This window comes from Cinclus cinclus, chromosome 7 (genome assembly GCF_963662255.1).
Source record: "Cinclus cinclus chromosome 7, bCinCin1.1, whole genome shotgun sequence".
Lineage (NCBI taxonomy): Eukaryota > Metazoa > Chordata > Aves > Passeriformes > Cinclidae > Cinclus > Cinclus cinclus.
In genome coordinates, this window is record NC_085052.1 from 37,325,589 (window position 1) to 37,344,045 (window position 18,457).

The window sequence follows — 18,457 nt, forward strand, 5'->3', positions numbered from 1 at the left end:
ATGGTTCCTTGCTTCTCTTAATCTCTGTGGTGTCACAATGCATTCCAAGCCCTTTTAGGCCACTTGGTCTTACAATGAACCATTTGATTCTTGGCCTCCATGGTGTCATAATGGTTCCTTGCTTCTATAGGACCCCATGCTGTCAGAGTTCATCCGTGGTCCTTTTGCGCCCCCTGGTGTCAAAAGGGACTCTTAGATTGTTAGCCTGCATTGGGTCACAATGGATCCTTGCTTCTCTTAACCCCTGTGCTGTCACAATGCATCCCATGCCCTTTTAGGCCACTTGATGTCACAATGAATCATTTGATTCTTGGCCTCCATGGTGGCATAATTGTACCAGGTTTTACTTGGGCCCCATGCTTTCACAATTCATCCCTGCCCCTTTTAGGCCCATTGGTGTCACAAGGGATCATTAGATTGTTAGCCTGCATTGGGTCACAATGGTTCCTTGCTTCTCTTAACCTCTGTGGTGTCACAATGCATCCCATGCCCTTTTAGGCCACTTGATGTCACAATGAATCATTTGATTCTTGGCCTCCACGGTGGCATAATAGATCCTTGCTTCTATTGGTCCCCGTGCTGTAACAATCCATCCCTGGCCCTTTTTATACCCCCTGGAGCCACAAGGGATCATTAGATTGTTAGCCTGCATTGGGTCACAATGGTTCCTTGCTTCTCTTAACCTCTGTGGTGTCACAATGCATTCCAAGCCCTTTTAGGCCACTTGGTCTTACAATGAACCATTTGATTCTTGGCCTTCATGGTGTCATAATGGTTCCTTGCTTCTATAGGTCCCCATGCTGTCAGAGTTCATCCGTGGTCGTTTTGCGCCCCCTGGTGGCAAAAGGGATTCTTAGATTGTTAGCCTGCATTGGGTCACAATGGTTCCTTGCTTCTCTTAACCTCTGTGGTGTCACAATGCATCCCATGCCCTTTTAGGCCACTTGATGTCACAATGAATCATTTGATTCTCGGCCTCCATGGTGGCATAATTGTACCAGGTTTTACTTGGGCCCCATGCTTTCACAATTCATCCCTGCCCCTTTTAGGCCCATTGGTGTCACAAGGGATCATTAGATTGTTAGCCTGCATTGGGTCACAATGGTTCCTTGCTTCTCTTAACCTCTGTGGTGTCACAATGCATCCCATGCCCTTTTAGGCCACTTGATGTCACAATGAATCATTTGATTCTTGGCCTCCATGGTGTCATAATGGTTCCTTGTTTCTATTGGGCCCCATGTTGTCACAATTCATCCCTGGCCCTTTTACGCCCCCTGGTGTCAAATGGGATCCTAGGATTATTAGCCTCCATTGGGTCACAATGGTTCCTTGCTTATCTTAACCACTGTGGTGTCACAATGCATTCCAAGCCCTTTTAGGCCACTTGGTCTTACAATGAACCATTTGATTCTTGACCTTCATGGTGTCATAATGGTTCCTTGCTTCTATAGGTCCCCATGCTGTCAGAGTCCATCCGTGGTCCTTTTGCGCCCCCTGGTGTCAAAAGGGATTCTTAGATTGTTAGCCTGCATTGGGTCACAATGGATCCTTGTTTCTCTTAACCCCTGTGGTGTCACAATGCATCCCATGCCCTTTTAGGCCACTTGATGTCACAATGAATCATTTAATTCTTGGCCTCCATGGTTGCGTAATTGTACCAGGTTTTAATTGGGCCCCATGCTTTCACAATATATCCCTGCCCCTTTTAGGCCCATTGGTGTCAAAAGGGATCATTTGATTGTTAGCCTCCATTGGGTCACAATGGATCCTTGCTTCTCTTAACCCCTGTGATGTCACAATGCCTCCCATGCCCTTTTAGGCCACTTGATGTCACAATGAATCATTTGATTCTTGGCCTCAATGGTGGTGTAATTGTACCAGGTTTTTATTGGGCCCCATGCTGTCACAATTCATCCCTGGCCCTTTTATGCCCATTGGTGTCAAAAGGATCATTAGATTGTTAGCCTCCATTGGGTCACAATGGATCCTTACTTCTCTTAACCCCTGTGCTGTCACAATGCATCCCATGCCCTTTTAGGCCACATGACGTCACAATGAATTATTTGATTCTTGGCCTCCATGGCGGCATAATAGATCCTTGCTTCTATTGGTCCCCGTGCTGTAACAATCCATCCCTGGCCCTTTTTATACCCCCTGGTGCCACAAGGGATCATTAGATTGTTAGCCTGCATTGGGTCACAATGGTTCCTTGCTTCTCTTAACCTCTGTGGTGTCACAATGCATCCCATGCCCTTTTAGGCCACTTGATGTCACAATGAATCATTTGATTCTTGGCCTCCATGGTGTCATAATGGTTCCTTGTTTCTATTGGGCCCCATGTTGTCACAATTCATCCCTGGCCCTTTTGCGCCCCCTGGTGTCAAATGGGATCCTCGGAATATTAGCCTCCATTGGGTCACAATGGTTCCTTGCTTCTCTTAACTCCTGTGCTGTCACAATGCATCCCATGCCCTTTTAGGCCACTTGGTCTTACAATGAACCATTTGATTCTTGGCCTTCATGGTGTCATAATGGTTCCTTGCTTCTATAGGTCCCCATGCTGTCAGAGGCCATCCGTGGTCCTTTTGCGCCCCCTGGTGTCAAAAGGGATTCTTAGATTGTTAGCCTGCATTGGGTCACAATGGTTCCTTGCTTCTCTTAACCCCTGTGCTGTCACAATGCATCCCATGCCCTTTTAGGCCACATGATGTCACAATGAATCATTTGATTCTTGGCCTCCATGGTGGCATAATAGATCCTTGCTTCTCTTGGTCCCCGTGCTCTAACAATCCATCCCTGGCACTTTTTATGCCCCCTGGTGCCACAAGGGATCATTAGATTGTTAGCCTGCATTGGGTCACGATGGTTCCTTGCTTCTCTTAACCTCTGTGGTGTCACAATGCATTCCAAGCCCTTTTAGGCCACTTGGTCTTACAATGAACCATTTGATTCTTGGCCTCCATGGTGTCATAATGGTTCCTTGCTTCTATAGGACCCCATGCTGTCACAGTTCATCCGTGGTCCTTTTGCGCCCCCTGGTGTCAAAAGGGATTCTTAGATTGTTAGCCTGCATTGGGTCACAATGGTTCCTTGCTTCTCTTAACCCCTGTGCTGTCACAATGCATCCCATGCCCTTTTAGGCCACTTGATGTCACAATGAATCATGTGATTCTTGGCCTCCATGGTGGCCTAATTGTACCAGGTTTTACTTGGGCCCCATGCTTTCACAATTCATCCCTGCCCCTTTTAGGCCCATTGGTGTCACAAGGGATCATTAGATTGTTAGCCTGCATTGGGTCACAATGGATCCTTACTTCTCTTAACCCCTGTGCTGTCACAATGCATCCCATGCCCTTTTAGGCCACATGACGTCACAATGAATTATTTGATTCTTGGCCTCCATGGCGGCATAATAGATCCTTGCTTCTATTGGTCCCCGTGCTGTAACAATCCATCCCTGGCCCTTTTTATACCCCCTGGTGCCACAAGGGATCATTAGATTGTTAGCCTGCATTGGGTCACAATGGTTCCTTGCTTCTCTTAACCTCTGTGGTGTCACAATGCATCCCATGCCCTTTTAGGCCACTTGATGTCACAATGAATCATTTGATTCTTGGCCTCCATGGTGTCATAATGGTTCCTTGTTTCTATTGGGCCCCATGTTGTCACAATTCATCCCTGGCCCTTTTACGCCCCCTGGTGTCAAATGGGATCCTAGGATTATTAGCCTCCATTGGGTCACAATGGTTCCTTGCTTCTCTTAACCACTGTGCTGTCACAATGCATCCCATGCCCTTTTAGGCCACTTGGTCTTACAATGAACCATTTGATTCTTGGCCTCCATGGTGTCATAATGGTTCCTTGCTTCTATAGGTCCCCATGCTGTCAGAGTCCATCCGTGGTCCTTTTGCGCCCCCTGGTGTCAAAAGGGATTCTTAGATTGTTAGCCTGCATAGGGTCACAATGATTCCTTGCTTCTCTTAACCTCTGTGGTGTCACAATGCATCCCATGCCCTTTTAGGCCACTTGATGTCACAATGAATCATTTGATTCTTGGCCTCCATGGTGGCATAATTGTACCAGGTTTTACTTGGGCCCCATGCTTTCACAATTCATCCCTGCCCCTTTTAGGCCCATTGGTGTCACAAGGTATCATTAGATTGTTAGCCTGCATTGGGTCACAATGGTTCCTTGCTTCTCTTAACCTCTGTGGTGTCACAATGCATCCCATGCCCTTTTAGGCCACTTGATGTCACAATGAATCATTTGATTCTTGGCCTCCATGGTGTCATAATGGTTCCTTGTTTCTATTGGGCCCCATGCTGTCAGAGTCCATCCGTGGTCCTTTTGCGCCCCCTGGTGTCAAATGGGATCCTGGGATTATTAGCCTCCATTGGGTCACAATGGATCCTTGCTTCTCTTAACCCCTGTGCTGTCACAATGCATCCCATGCCCTTTTAGGCCACTTGATGTCACAATGAATCATTTGATTCTTGGCCTCCATGGTGGTGGAATTGTACCAGGTTTTTATTGGGCCCCATGCTGTCACAATTCATCCCTGGCCCTTTTATGCCCATTGGTGTCAAAAGGGATCATTAGATTGTTAGCCTCCATTGGGTCACAATGGATCCTTACTTCTCTTAACCCCTGTGGTGTCACAATGCATCCCATGCCCTTTTAGGCCACATGACGTCACAATGAATTATTTGATTCTTGGCCTCCATGGCGGCATAATAGATCCTTGCTTCTATTGGTCCCCGTGCTGTAACAATCCATCCCTGGCCCTTTTTATACCCCCTGGTGCCACAAGGGATCATTAGATTGTTAGCCTGCATTGGGTCACAATGGTTCCTTGCTTCTCTTAACCTCTGTGGTGTCACAATGCATCCCATGCCCTTTTAGGCCACTTGATGTCACAATGAATCATTTGATTCTTGGCCTCCATGGTGTCATAATGGTTCCTTGTTTCTATTGGGCCCCATGTTGTCACAATTCATCCCTGGCCCTTTTGCGCCCCCTGGTGTCAAATGGGATCCTCGGAATATTAGCCTCCATTGGGTCACAATGGTTCCTTGCTTCTCTTAACTCCTGTGCTGTCACAATGCATCCCATGCCCTTTTAGGCCACTTGGTCTTACAATGAACCATTTGATTCTTGGCCTTCATGGTGTCATAATGGTTCCTTGCTTCTATAGGTCCCCATGCTGTCAGAGGCCATCCGTGGTCCTTTTGCGCCCCCTGGTGTCAAAAGGGATTCTTAGATTGTTAGCCTGCATTGGGTCACAATGGTTCCTTGCTTCTCTTAACCCCTGTGCTGTCACAATGCATCCCATGCCCTTTTAGGCCACATGATGTCACAATGAATCATTTGATTCTTGGCCTCCATGGTGGCATAATAGATCCTTGCTTCTCTTGGTCCCCGTGCTGTAACAATCCATCCCTGGCACTTTTTATGCCCCCTGGTGCCACAAGGGATCATTAGATTGTTAGCCTGCATTGGGTCACGATGGTTCCTTGCTTCTCTTAACCTCTGTGGTGTCACAATGCATTCCAAGCCCTTTTAGGCCACTTGGTCTTACAATGAACCATTTGATTCTTGGCCTCCATGGTGTCATAATGGTTCCTTGCTTCTATAGGACCCCATGCTGTCACAGTTCATCCGTGGTCCTTTTGCGCCTCCTGGTGTCAAAAGGGATTCTTAGATTGTTAGCCTGCATTGGGTCACAATGGATCCTTGCTTCTCTTAACCCCTGTGCTGTCACAATGCATCCCATGCCCTTTTAGGCCACTTGATGTCACAATGAATCATTTGATTCTTGGCCTCCATGGTGGCCTAATTGTACCAGGTTTTACTTGGGCCCCATGCTTTCACAATTCATCCCTGCACCTTTTAGGCCCATTGGTGTCATAAGGTATCATTAGATTGTTAGCCTGCATTGGGTCACAATGGTTCCTTGCTTCTCTTAACCTCTGTGGTGTCACAATGCATCCCATGCCCTTTTAGGCCACTTGATGTCACAATGAATCATTTGATTCTTGGCCTCCATGGTGGCATAATTGTACCAGGTTTTACTTGGGCCCCATGCTTTCACAATTCATCCCTGCCCCTTTTAGGCCCATTGGTGTCACAAGGTATCATTAGATTGTTAGCCTGCATTGGGTCACAATGGTTCCTTGCTTCTCTTAACCTCTGTGGTGTCACAATGCATCCCATGCCCTTTTAGGCCACTTGATGTCGCAATGAATCATTTGATTCTTGGCCTCCATGGTGTCATAATGGTTCCTTGTTTCTATTGGGCCCCATGCTGTCACAATTCATCCCTGGCCCTTTTACGCCCATTGGTGTCAAAAGGGATCCTGGGATTATTAGCCTCCATTGGGTCACAATGGATCCTTGCTTCTCTTAACCCCTGTGCTGTCACAATGCATCCCATGCCCTTTTAGGCCACTTGATGTCACAATGAATCATTTGATTCTTGGCCTCCATGGTGGCGTAATTGTACCAGGTTTTACTTGGGCCCCATGCTGTCACAATTCATCCCTGGCCCTTTTATGCCCATTGGTGTCAAAAGGGATCATTAGATTGTTAGCCTGCATTGGGTCACAATGGATCCTTACTTCTCTTAACCCCTGTGCTGTCACAATGCATCCCATGCCCTTTTAGGCCACATGACGTCACAATGAATTATTTGATTCTTGGCCTCCATGTCGGCATAATAGATCCTTGCTTCTATTGGTCCCCGTGCTGTAACAATCCATCCCTGGCCCTTTTTATACCCCCTGGTGCCACAAGGGATCATTAGATTGTTAGCCTGCATTGGGTCACAATGGTTCCTTGCTTCTCTTAACCTCTGTGGTGTCACAATGCATCCCATGCCCTTTTAGGCCACTTGATGTCACAATGAATCATTTGATTCTTGGCCTCCATGGTGTCATAATGGTTCCTTGTTTCTATTGGGCCCCATGTTGTCACAATTCATCCCTGGCCCTTTTACGCCCTCTGGTGTCAAATGGGATCCTAGGATTATTAGCCTCCATTGGGTCACAATGGTTCCTTGCTTCTCTTAACCACTGTGCTGTCACAATGCATCCCATGCCCTTTTAGGCCACTTGGTCTTACAATGAACCATTTGATTCTTGGCCTCCATGGTGTCATAATGGTTCCTTGCTTCTATAGGTCCCCATGCTGTCAGAGTCCATCCGTGGTCCTTTTGCGCCCCCTGGTGTCAAATGGGATCCTGGGATTATTAGCCTCCATTGGGTCACAATGGATCCTTGCTTCTCTTAACCCCTGTGCTGTCACAATGCATCCCATGCCCTTTTAGGCCACTTGATGTCACAATGAATCATTTGATTCTTGGCCTCCATGGTTGTGTAATTGTACCAGGTTTTTATTGGGCCCCATGCTGTCACAATTCATCCCTGGCCCTTTTATGCCCATTGGTGTCAAAAGGGATCATTAGATTGTTAGCCTCCATTGGGTCACAATGGATCCTTACTTCTCTTAACCCCTGTGCTGTCACAATGCATCCCATGCCCTTTTAGGCCACATGACGTCACAATGAATTATTTGATTCTTGGCCTCCATGGCGGCATAATAGATCCTTGCTTCTATTGGTCCCCGTGCTGTAACAATCCATCCCTGGCCCTTTTTATACCCCCTGGTGCCACAAGGGATCATTAGATTGTTAGCCTGCATTGGGTCACAATGGTTCCTTGCTTCTCTTAACCTCTGTGGTGTCACAATGCATCCCATGCCCTTTTAGGCCACTTGATGTCACAATGAATCATTTGATTCTTGGCCTCCATGGTGTCATAATGGTTCCTTGTTTCTATTGGGCCCCATGTTGTCACAATTCATCCCTGGCCCTTTTGCGCCCCCTGGTGTCAAATGGGATCCTCGGAATATTAGCCTCCATTGGGTCACAATGGTTCCTTGCTTCTCTTAACTCCTGTGCTGTCACAATGCATCCCATGCCCTTTTAGGCCACTTGGTCTTACAATGAACCATTTGATTCTTGGCCTTCATGGTGTCATAATGGTTCCTTGCTTCTATAGGTCCCCATGCTGTCAGAGGCCATCCGTGGTCCTTTTGCGCCCCCTGGTGTCAAAAGGGATTCTTAGATTGTTAGCCTGCATTGGGTCACAATGGTTCCTTGCTTCTCTTAACCCCTGTGCTGTCACAATGCATCCCATGCCCTTTTAGGCCACATGATGTCACAATGAATCATTTGATTCTTGGCCTCCATGGTGGCATAATAGATCCTTGCTTCTCTTGGTCCCCGTGCTGTAACAATCCATCCCTGGCACTTTTTATGCCCCCTGGTGCCACAAGGGATCATTAGATTGTTAGCCTGCATTGGGTCACGATGGTTCCTTGCTTCTCTTAACCTCTGTGGTGTCACAATGCATTCCAAGCCCTTTTAGGCCACTTGGTCTTACAATGAACCATTTGATTCTTGGCCTCCATGGTGTCATAATGGTTCCTTGCTTCTATAGGACCCCATGCTGTCAGAGTTCATCCGTGGTCCTTTTGCGCCCCCTGGTGTCAAAAGGGACTCTTAGATTGTTAGCCTGCATTGGGTCACAATGGATCCTTGCTTCTCTTAACCCCTGTGCTGTCACAATGCATCCCATGCCCTTTTAGGCCACTTGATGTCACAATGAATCATTTGATTCTTGGCCTCCATGGTGGCATAATTGTACCAGGTTTTATTTGGGCCCCATGCTTTCACAATTCATCCCTGCCCCTTTTAGGCCCATTGGTGTCACAAGGGATCATTAGATTGTTAGCCTGCATTGGGTCACAATGGTTCCTTGCTTCTCTTAACCTCTGTGGTGTCACAATGCATCCCATGCCCTTTTAGGCCACTTGATGTCACAATGAATCATTTGATTCTTGGCCTCCACGGTGGCATAATAGATCCTTGCTTCTATTGGTCCCCGTGCTGTAACAATCCATCCCTGGACCTTTTTATACCCCCTGGTGCCACAAGGGATCATTAGATTGTTAGCCTGCATTGGGTCACAATGGTTCCTTGCTTCTCTTAACCTCTGTGGTGTCACAATGCATTCCAAGCCCTTTTAGGCCACTTGGTCTTACAATGAACCATTTGATTCTTGGCCTTCATGGTGTCATAATGGTTCCTTGCTTCTATAGGTCCCCATGCTGTCAGAGTTCATCCGTGGTCGTTTTGCGCCCCCTGGTGGCAAAAGGGATTCTTAGATTGTTAGCCTGCATTGGGTCACAATGGTTCCTTGCTTCTCTTAACCTCTGTGGTGTCACAATGCATCCCATGCCCTTTTAGGCCACTTGATGTCACAATGAATCATTTGATTCTCGGCCTCCATGGTGGCATAATTGTACCAGGTTTTACTTGGGCCCCATGCTTTCACAATTCATCCCTGCCCCTTTTAGGCCCATTGGTGTCACAAGGGATCATTAGATTGTTAGCCTGCATTGGGTCACAATGGTTCCTTGCTTCTCTTAACCTCTGTGGTGTCACAATGCATCCCATGCCCTTTTAGGCCACTTGATGTCACAATGAATCATTTGATTCTTGGCCTCCATGGTGTCATAATGGTTCCTTGTTTCTATTGGGCCCCATGTTGTCACAATTCATCCCCTGCCCTTTTACGCCCCCTGGTGTCAAATGGGATCCTAGGATTATTAGCCTCCATTGGGTCACAATGGTTCCTTGCTTATCTTAACCACTGTGGTGTCACAATGCATTCCAAGCCCTTTTAGGCCACTTGGTCTTACAATGAACCATTTGATTCTTGACCTTCATGGTGTCATAATGGTTCCTTGCTTCTATAGGTCCCCATGCTGTCAGAGTCCATCCGTGGTCCTTTTGCGCCCCCTGGTGTCAAAAGGGATTCTTAGATTGTTAGCCTGCATTGGGTCACAATGGATCCTTGTTTCTCTTAACCCCTGTGGTGTCACAATGCATCCCATGCCCTTTTAGGCCACTTGATGTCACAATGAATCATTTAATTCTTGGCCTCCATGGTGGCGTAATTGTACCAGGTTTTAATTGGGCCCCATGCTTTCACAATATATCCCTGCCCCTTTTAGGCCCATTGGTGTCAAAAGGGATCATTTGATTGTTAGCCTCCATTGGGTCACAATGGATCCTTGCTTCTCTTAACCCCTGTGATGTCACAATGCCTCCCATGCCCTTTTAGGCCACTTGATGTCACAATGAATCATTTGATTCTTGGCCTCAATGGTGGTGTAATTGTACCAGGTTTTTATTGGGCCCCATGCTGTCACAATTCATCCCTGGCCCTTTTATGCCCATTGGTGTCAAAAGGGATCATTAGATTGTTAGCCTCCATTGGGTCACAATGGATCCTTACTTCTCTTAACCCCTGTGCTGTCACAATGCATCCCATGCCCTTTTAGGCCACATGACGTCACAATGAATTATTTGATTCTTGGCCTCCATGGCGGCATAATAGATCCTTGCTTCTATAGGTCCCCATGCTGTCAGAGTCCATCCGTGGTCCTTTTGCGCCCCCTGGTGTCAAAAGGGATTCCTGGATTGTTAGCCTGCATTGGGTCACAATGGTTCCTTGCTTCTCTTAACCCCTGTGGTGTCACAATGCATCCCATGCCCTTTTAGGCCACTTGATGTCACAATGAATCATTTGATTCTTGGCCTCCATGGTGTCATAATGGTTCCTTGTTTCTATTGGGCCCCATGTTGTCACAATTCATCCCTGGCCCTTTTACGCCCCCTGGTGTCAAATGGGATCCTCGGAATATTAGCCTCCATTGGGTCACAATGGTTCCTTGCTTCTCTTAACCACTGTGCTGTCACAATGCATCCCATGCCCTTTTAGGCCACTTGGTCTTACAATGAACCATTTGATTCTTGGCCTTCATGGTGTCATAATGGTTCCTTGCTTCTATAGGTCCCCATGCTGTCAGAGTCCATCCGTGGTCCTTTTGCGCCCCCTGGTGTCAAAAGGGATTCTTAGATTGTTAGCCTGCATTGGGTCACAATGGTTCCTTGCTTCTCTTAACCCCTGTGCTGTCACAATGCATACCATGCCCTTTTAGGCCACTTGATGTCACAATGAATCATTTGATTCTTGGCCTCCATGGTGGCGTAATTGTACCAGGTTTTACTTGGGCCCCATGCTTTCACAATTCATCCCTGCCCCTTTTAGGCCCATTGGTGTCACAAGGGATCATTAGATTGTTAGCCTGCATTGGGTCACAATGGTTCCTTGCTTCTCTTAACCTCTGTGGTGTCACAATGCATCCCATGCCCTTTTAGGCCACTTGATGTCACAATGAATCATTTGATTCTTGGCCTCCATGGTGTCATAATGGTTCCTTGTTTCTATTGGGCCCCAGGCTGTCACAATTCATCCCTGGCCCTTTTACGCCCCCTGGTGTCAAATGGGATCCTAGGATTATTAGCCTCCATTGGGTCACAATGGATCCTTGCTTCTCTTAACCCCTGTGCTGTCACAATGCATCCCATGCCCTTTTAGGCCACTTGATGTCACAATGAATCATTTGATTCTTGGCCTCCATGGTGGCATAATGGTTCCTTGCTTCTATGGGTCCCCGTGCTCTAACAATCCATCCCTGGCCCTTTTTATGCCCCCTGGTGCCACAAGGGATCATTAGATTGTTAGCCTGCATTGGGTCACGATGGTTCCTTGCTTCTCTTAACCTCTGTGGTGTCACAATGCATTCCAAGCCCTTTTAGGCCACTTGGTTTTACAATGAACCATTTGATTCTTGGCCTCCATGGTGTCATAATGGTTCCTTGCTTCTATAGGACCCCATGCTGTCAGAGTTCATCTGTGGTCCTTTTGCGCCACCTTGTGTCCAATGGGATTCTTAGATTGTTAGCCTGCATTGGGTCACAATGGATCCTTGCTTCTCTTAACCCCTGTGCTGTCACAATGCATCCCATGCCCTTTTAGGCCACTTGATGTCACAATGAATCATTTGATTCTTGGCCTCCATGGTGGCATAATTGTACCAGGTTTTACTTGGGCCCCATGCTTTCACAATTCATCCCTGCCCCTTTTAGGCCCATTGGTGTCACAAGGGATCATTAGATTGTTAGCCTGCATTGGGTCACAATGGTTCATTGCTTCTCTTAACCTCTGTGGTGTCACAATGCATCCCATGCCCTTTTAGGCCACTTGATGTCACAATGAATCATTTGATTCTTGGCCTCCATGGTGGCATAATTGTACCAAGTTTCTATTGGGCCCCATGCTTTCACAATTCATCCCTGCCCCTTTTAGGCCCATTGGTGTCACAAGGCATCATTAGATTCTCAGCCTGCATTGGGTCACAATGGTTCCTTGCTTCTCTTAACCTCTGTGCTGTCACAATGCATCCCATGCCCTTTTAGGCCACTTGATGTCACAATGAATCATTTGATTCTTGGCCTCCATGGTGGCATAATGGTTCCTTCTTTCTATTGGGCCCCATGCTGTCACAATTCGTCCCTGGCCCTTTTACGCCCCCTGGTGTCAAATGGGATCCTGGGATTATTAGCCTCCATTGGGTCACAATGGATCCTTGCTTCTCTTAACCCCTGTGCTGTCACAATGCATCCCATGCCCTTTTAGGCCACTTGATGTCACAATGAATCATTTGATTCTTGGCCTCCATGGTGGCCTAATTGTACCAGGTTTACTTGGGCCCCATGCTTTCACAATTCATCCCTGGCCCTTTTATGCCCATTGGTGTCAAAAGGGATCATTAGATTGTTAGCCTCCATTGGGTCACAATGGATCCTTACTTCTCTTAACCCCTGTGCTGTCACAATGCATCCCATGCCCTTTTAGGCCACATGACGTCACAATGAATTATTTGATTCTTGGCCTCCATGGCGGCATAATAGATCCTTGCTTCTATTGGTCCCCGTGCTGTAACAATCCATCCCTGGCCCTTTTTATACCCCCTGGTGCCACAAGGGATCATTAGATTGTTAGCCTGCATTGGGTCACAATGGTTCCTTGCTTCTCTTAACCTCTGTGGTGTCACAATGCATCCCATGCCCTTTTAGGCCACTTGATGTCACAATGAATCATTTGATTCTTGGCCTCCATGGTGTCATAATGGTTCCTTGTTTCTATTGGGCCCCATGTTGTCACAATTCATCCCTGGCCCTTTTACGCCCCCTGGTGTCAAATGGGATCCTCGGAATATTAGCCTCCATTGGGTCACAATGGTTCCTTGCTTCTCTTAACCACTGTGCTGTCACAATGCATCCCATGCCCTTTTAGGCCACTTGGTCTTACAATGAACCATTTGATTCTTGGCCTTCATGGTGTCATAATGGTTCCTTGCTTCTATAGGTCCCCATGCTGTCAGAGTCCATCCGTGGTCCTTTTGCGCCCCCTGGTGTCAAAAGGGATTCTTAGATTGTTAGCCTGCATTGGGTCACAATGGTTCCTTGCTTCTCTTAACCCCTGTGCTGTCACAATGCATCCCATGCCCTTTTAGGCCACTTGATGTCACAATGAATCATTTGATTCTTGGCCTCCATGGTGGCGTAATTGTACCAGGTTTTACTTGGGCCCCATGCTTTCACAATTCATCCCTGCCCCTTTTAGGCCCATTGGTGTCACAAGGGATCATTAGATTGTTAGCCTGCATTGGGTCACAATGGTTCCTTGCTTCTCTTAACCTCTGTGGTGTCACAATGCATCCCATGCCCTTTTAGGCCACTTGATGTCATAATGAATCATTTGATTCTTGGCCTCCATTGTGGCATAATAGATCCTTGCTTCTATTGGTCCCCGTGCTGTAACAATCCATCCCTGGCCCTTTTTATGCCCCCTGGTGCCACAAGGGATCATTAGATTGTTAGCCTGCATTGGGTCACAATGGTTCCTTGCTTCTCTTAACCTCTGTGGTGTCACAATGCATTCCAAGCCCTTTTAGGCCACTTGGTCTTACAATGAACCATTTGATTCTTGGCCTCCATGGTGTCATAATGGTTCCTTGCTTCTATAGGACCCCATGCTGTCAGAGTTCATCCGTGGCCCTTTTGCGCCCCCTGGTGTCCAATGGGATTCTTGGATTGTTAGCCTGCATTGGGTCACAATGGATCCTTGCTTCTCTTAACCCCTGTGGTGTCACAATGCATCCCATGCCCTTTTAGGCCACTTGATGTCACAATGAATCATTTGATTCTTGGCCTCCATGGTGGCCTAATTGTACCAGGTTTTACTTGGGCCCCATGCTTTCACAATTCATCCCGGCACCTTTTAGGCCCACTGGTGTCACAAGGTATCATTAGATTGTTAGCCTGCATTGGGTCACAATGGTTCCTTGCTTCTCTTAACCTCTGTGGTGTCACAATGCATCCCATGCCCTTTTAGGCCACTTGATGTCGCAATGAATCATTTGATTCTTGGCCTCCATGGTGTCATAATGGTTCCTTGTTTCTATTGGGCCCCATGCTGTCACAATTCATCCCTGGCCCTTTTACGCCCCCTGGTGTCAAATGGGATCCTAGGATTATTAGCCTCCATTGGGTCACAATGGTTCCTTGCTTCTCTTAACCCCTGTGCTGTCACAATGCATCCCATGCCCTTTTAGGCCACTTGGTCTTACAATGAACCATTTGATTCTTGGCCTCCATGGTGTCATAATGGTTCCTGGCTTCTATAGGTCCCCATGCTGTCAGAGTCCATCCGTGGTCCTTTTGCGCCCCCTGGTGTCAAATGGGATCCTGGGATTATTAGCCTCCATTGGGTCACAATGGATCCTTGCTTCTCTTAACCCCTGTGCTGTCACAATGCATCCCATGCCCTTTTAGGCCACTTGATGTCACAATGAATCATTTGATTCTTGGCCTCCATGGTGGTGGAATTGTACCAGGTTTTTATTGGGCCCCATGCTGTCACAATTCATCCCTGGCCCTTTTATGCCCATTGGTGTCAAAAGGGATCATTAGATTGTTAGCCTCCATTGGGTCACAATGGATCCTTACTTCTCTTAACCCCTGTGCTGTCACAATGCATCCCATGCCCTTTTAGGCCACATGACGTCACAATGAATTATTTGATTCTTGGCCTCCATGGCGGCATAATAGATCCTTGCTTCTATTGGTCCCCGTGCTGTAACAATCCATCCCTGGCCCTTTTTATACCCCCTGGTGCCACAAGGGATCATTAGATTGTTAGCCTGCATTGGGTCACAATGGTTCCTTGCTTCTCTTAACCTCTGTGGTGTCACAATGCATCCCATGCCCTTTTAGGCCACTTGATGTCACAATGAATCATTTGATTCTTGGCCTCCATGGTGTCATAATGGTTCCTTGTTTCTAGTGGGCCCCATGTTGTCACAATTCATCCCTGGCCCTTTTGCGCCCCCTGGTGTCAAATGGGATCCTCGGAATATTAGCCTCCATTGGGTCACAATGGTTCCTTGCTTCTCTTAACTCCTGTGCTGTCACAATGCATCCCATGCCCTTTTAGGCCACTTGGTCTTACAATGAACCATTTGATTCTTGGCCTTCATGGTGTCATAATGGTTCCTTGCTTCTATAGGTCCCCATGCTGTCAGAGGCCATCCGTGGTCCTTTTGCGCCCCCTGGTGTCAAAAGGGATTCTTAGATTGTTAGCCTGCATTGGGTCACAATGGTTCCTTGCTTCTCTTAACCCCTGTGCTGTCACAATGCATCCCATGCCCTTTTAGGCCACATGATGTCACAATGAATCATTTGATTCTTGGCCTCCATGGTGGCATAATAGATCCTTGCTTCTCTTGGTCCCCGTGCTGTAACAATCCATCCCTGGCACTTTTTATGCCCCCTGGTGCCACAAGGGATCATTAGATTGTTAGCCTGCATTGGGTCACGATGGTTCCTTGCTTCTCTTAACCTCTGTGGTGTCACAATGCATTCCAAGCCCTTTTAGGCCACTTGGTCTTACAATGAACCATTTGATTCTTGGCCTCCATGGTGTCATAATGGTTCCTTGCTTCTATAGGACCCCATGCTGTCAGAGTTCATCCGTGGTCCTTTTGCGCCCCCTGGTGTCAAATGGGATCCTGGGATTATTAGCCTCCATTGGGTCACAATGGATCCTTGCTTCTCTTAACCCCTGTGCTGTCACAATGCATCCCATGCCCTTTTAGGCCACTTGATGTCACAATGAATCATTTGATTCTTGGCCTCCATGGTGGCATAATTGTACCAGGTTTTACTTGGGCCCCATGCTTTCACAATTCATCCCTGCCCCTTTTAGGCCCATTGGTGTCACAAGGGATCATTAGATTGTTAGCCTGCATTGGGTCACAATGGTTCCTTGCTTCTCTTAACCTCTGTGGTGTCACAATGCATCCCATACCCTTTTAGGCCACTTGATGTCACAATGAATCATTTGATTCTTGGCCTCCATTGTGGCATAATAGATCCTTGCTTCTATTGGTCCCCGTGCTGTAACAATCCATCCCTGGCCCTTTTTATGCCCCCTGGTGCCACAAGGGATCATTAGATTGTTAGCCTGCATTGGGTCACAATGGTTCCTTGCTTCTCTTAACCTCTGTGGTGTCACAATGCATTCCAAGCCCTTTTAGGCCACTTGGTCTTACAATGAACCATTTGATTCTTGGCCTCCATGGTGTCATAATGGTTCCTTGCTTCTATAGGACCCCATGCTGTCAGAGTTCATCCGTGGCCCTTTTGCGCCCCCTGGTGTCCAATGGGATTCTTGGATTGTTAGCCTGCATTGGGTCACAATGGATCCTTGCTTCTCTTAACCCCTGTGGTGTCACAATGCATCCCATGCCCTTTTAGGCCACTTGATGTCACAATGAATCATTTGATTCTTGGCCTCCATGGTGGCCTAATTGTACCAGGTTTTACTTGGGCCCCATGCTTTCACAATTCATCCCGGCACCTTTTAGGCCCACTGGTGTCACAAGGTATCATTAGATTGTTAGCCTGCATTGGGTCACAATGGTTCCTTGCTTCTCTTAACCTCTGTGGTGTCACAATGCATCCCATGCCCTTTTAGGCCACTTGATGTCGCAATGAATCATTTGATTCTTGGCCTCCATGGTGTCATAATGGTTCCTTGTTTCTATTGGGCCCCATGCTGTCACAATTCATCCCTGGCCCTTTTACGCCCCCTGGTGTCAAATGGGATCCTAGGATTATTAGCCTCCATTGGGTCACAATGGTTCCTTGCTTCTCTTAACCCCTGTGCTGTCACAATGCATCCCATGCCCTTTTAGGCCACTTGGTCTTACAATGAACCATTTGATTCTTGGCCTCCATGGTGTCATAATGGTTCCTGGCTTCTATAGGTCCCCATGCTGTCAGAGTCCATCCGTGGTCCTTTTGCGCCCCCTGGTGTCAAATGGGATCCTGGGATTATTAGCCTCCATTGGGTCACAATGGATCCTTGCTTCTCTTAACCCCTGTGCTGTCACAATGCATCCCATGCCCTTTTAGGCCACTTGATGTCACAATGAATCATTTGATTCTTGGCCTCCATGGTGGTGGAATTGTACCAGGTTTTTATTGGGCCCCATGCTGTCACAATTCATCCCTGGCCCTTTTATGCCCATTGGTGTCAAAAGGGATCATTAGATTGTTAGCCTCCATTGGGTCACAATGGATCCTTACTTCTCTTAACCCCTGTGCTGTCACAATGCATCCCATGCCCTTTTAGGCCACATGACGTCACAATGAATTATTTGATTCTTGGCCTCCATGGCGGCATAATAGATCCTTGCTTCTATTGGTCCCCGTGCTGTAACAATCCATCCCTGGCCCTTTTTATACCCCCTGGTGCCACAAGGGATCATTAGATTGTTAGCCTGCATTGGGTCACAATGGTTCCTTGCTTCTCTTAACCTCTGTGGTGTCACAATGCATCCCATGCCCTTTTAGGCCACTTGATGTCACAATGAATCATTTGATTCTTGGCCTCCATGGTGTCATAATGGTTCCTTGTTTCTAGTGGGCCCCATGTTGTCACAATTCATCCCTGGCCCTTTTGCGCCCCCTGGTGTCAAATGGGATCCTCGGAATATTAGCCTCCATTGGGTCACAATGGTTCCTTGCTTCTCTTAACTCCTGTGCTGTCACAATGCATCCCATGCCCTTTTAGGCCACTTGGTCTTACAATGAACCATTTGATTCTTGGCCTTCATGGTGTCATAATGGTTCCTTGCTTCTATAGGTCCCCATGCTGTCAGAGGCCATCCGTGGTCCTTTTGCGCCCCCTGGTGTCAAAAGGGATTCTTAGATTGTTAGCCTGCATTGGGTCACAATGGTTCCTTGCTTCTCTTAACCCCTGTGCTGTCACAATGCATCCCATGCCCTTTTAGGCCACATGATGTCACAATGAATCATTTGATTCTTGGCCTCCATGGTGGCATAATAGATCCTTGCTTCTCTTGGTCCCCGTGCTGTAACAATCCATCCCTGGCACTTTTTATGCCCCCTGGTGCC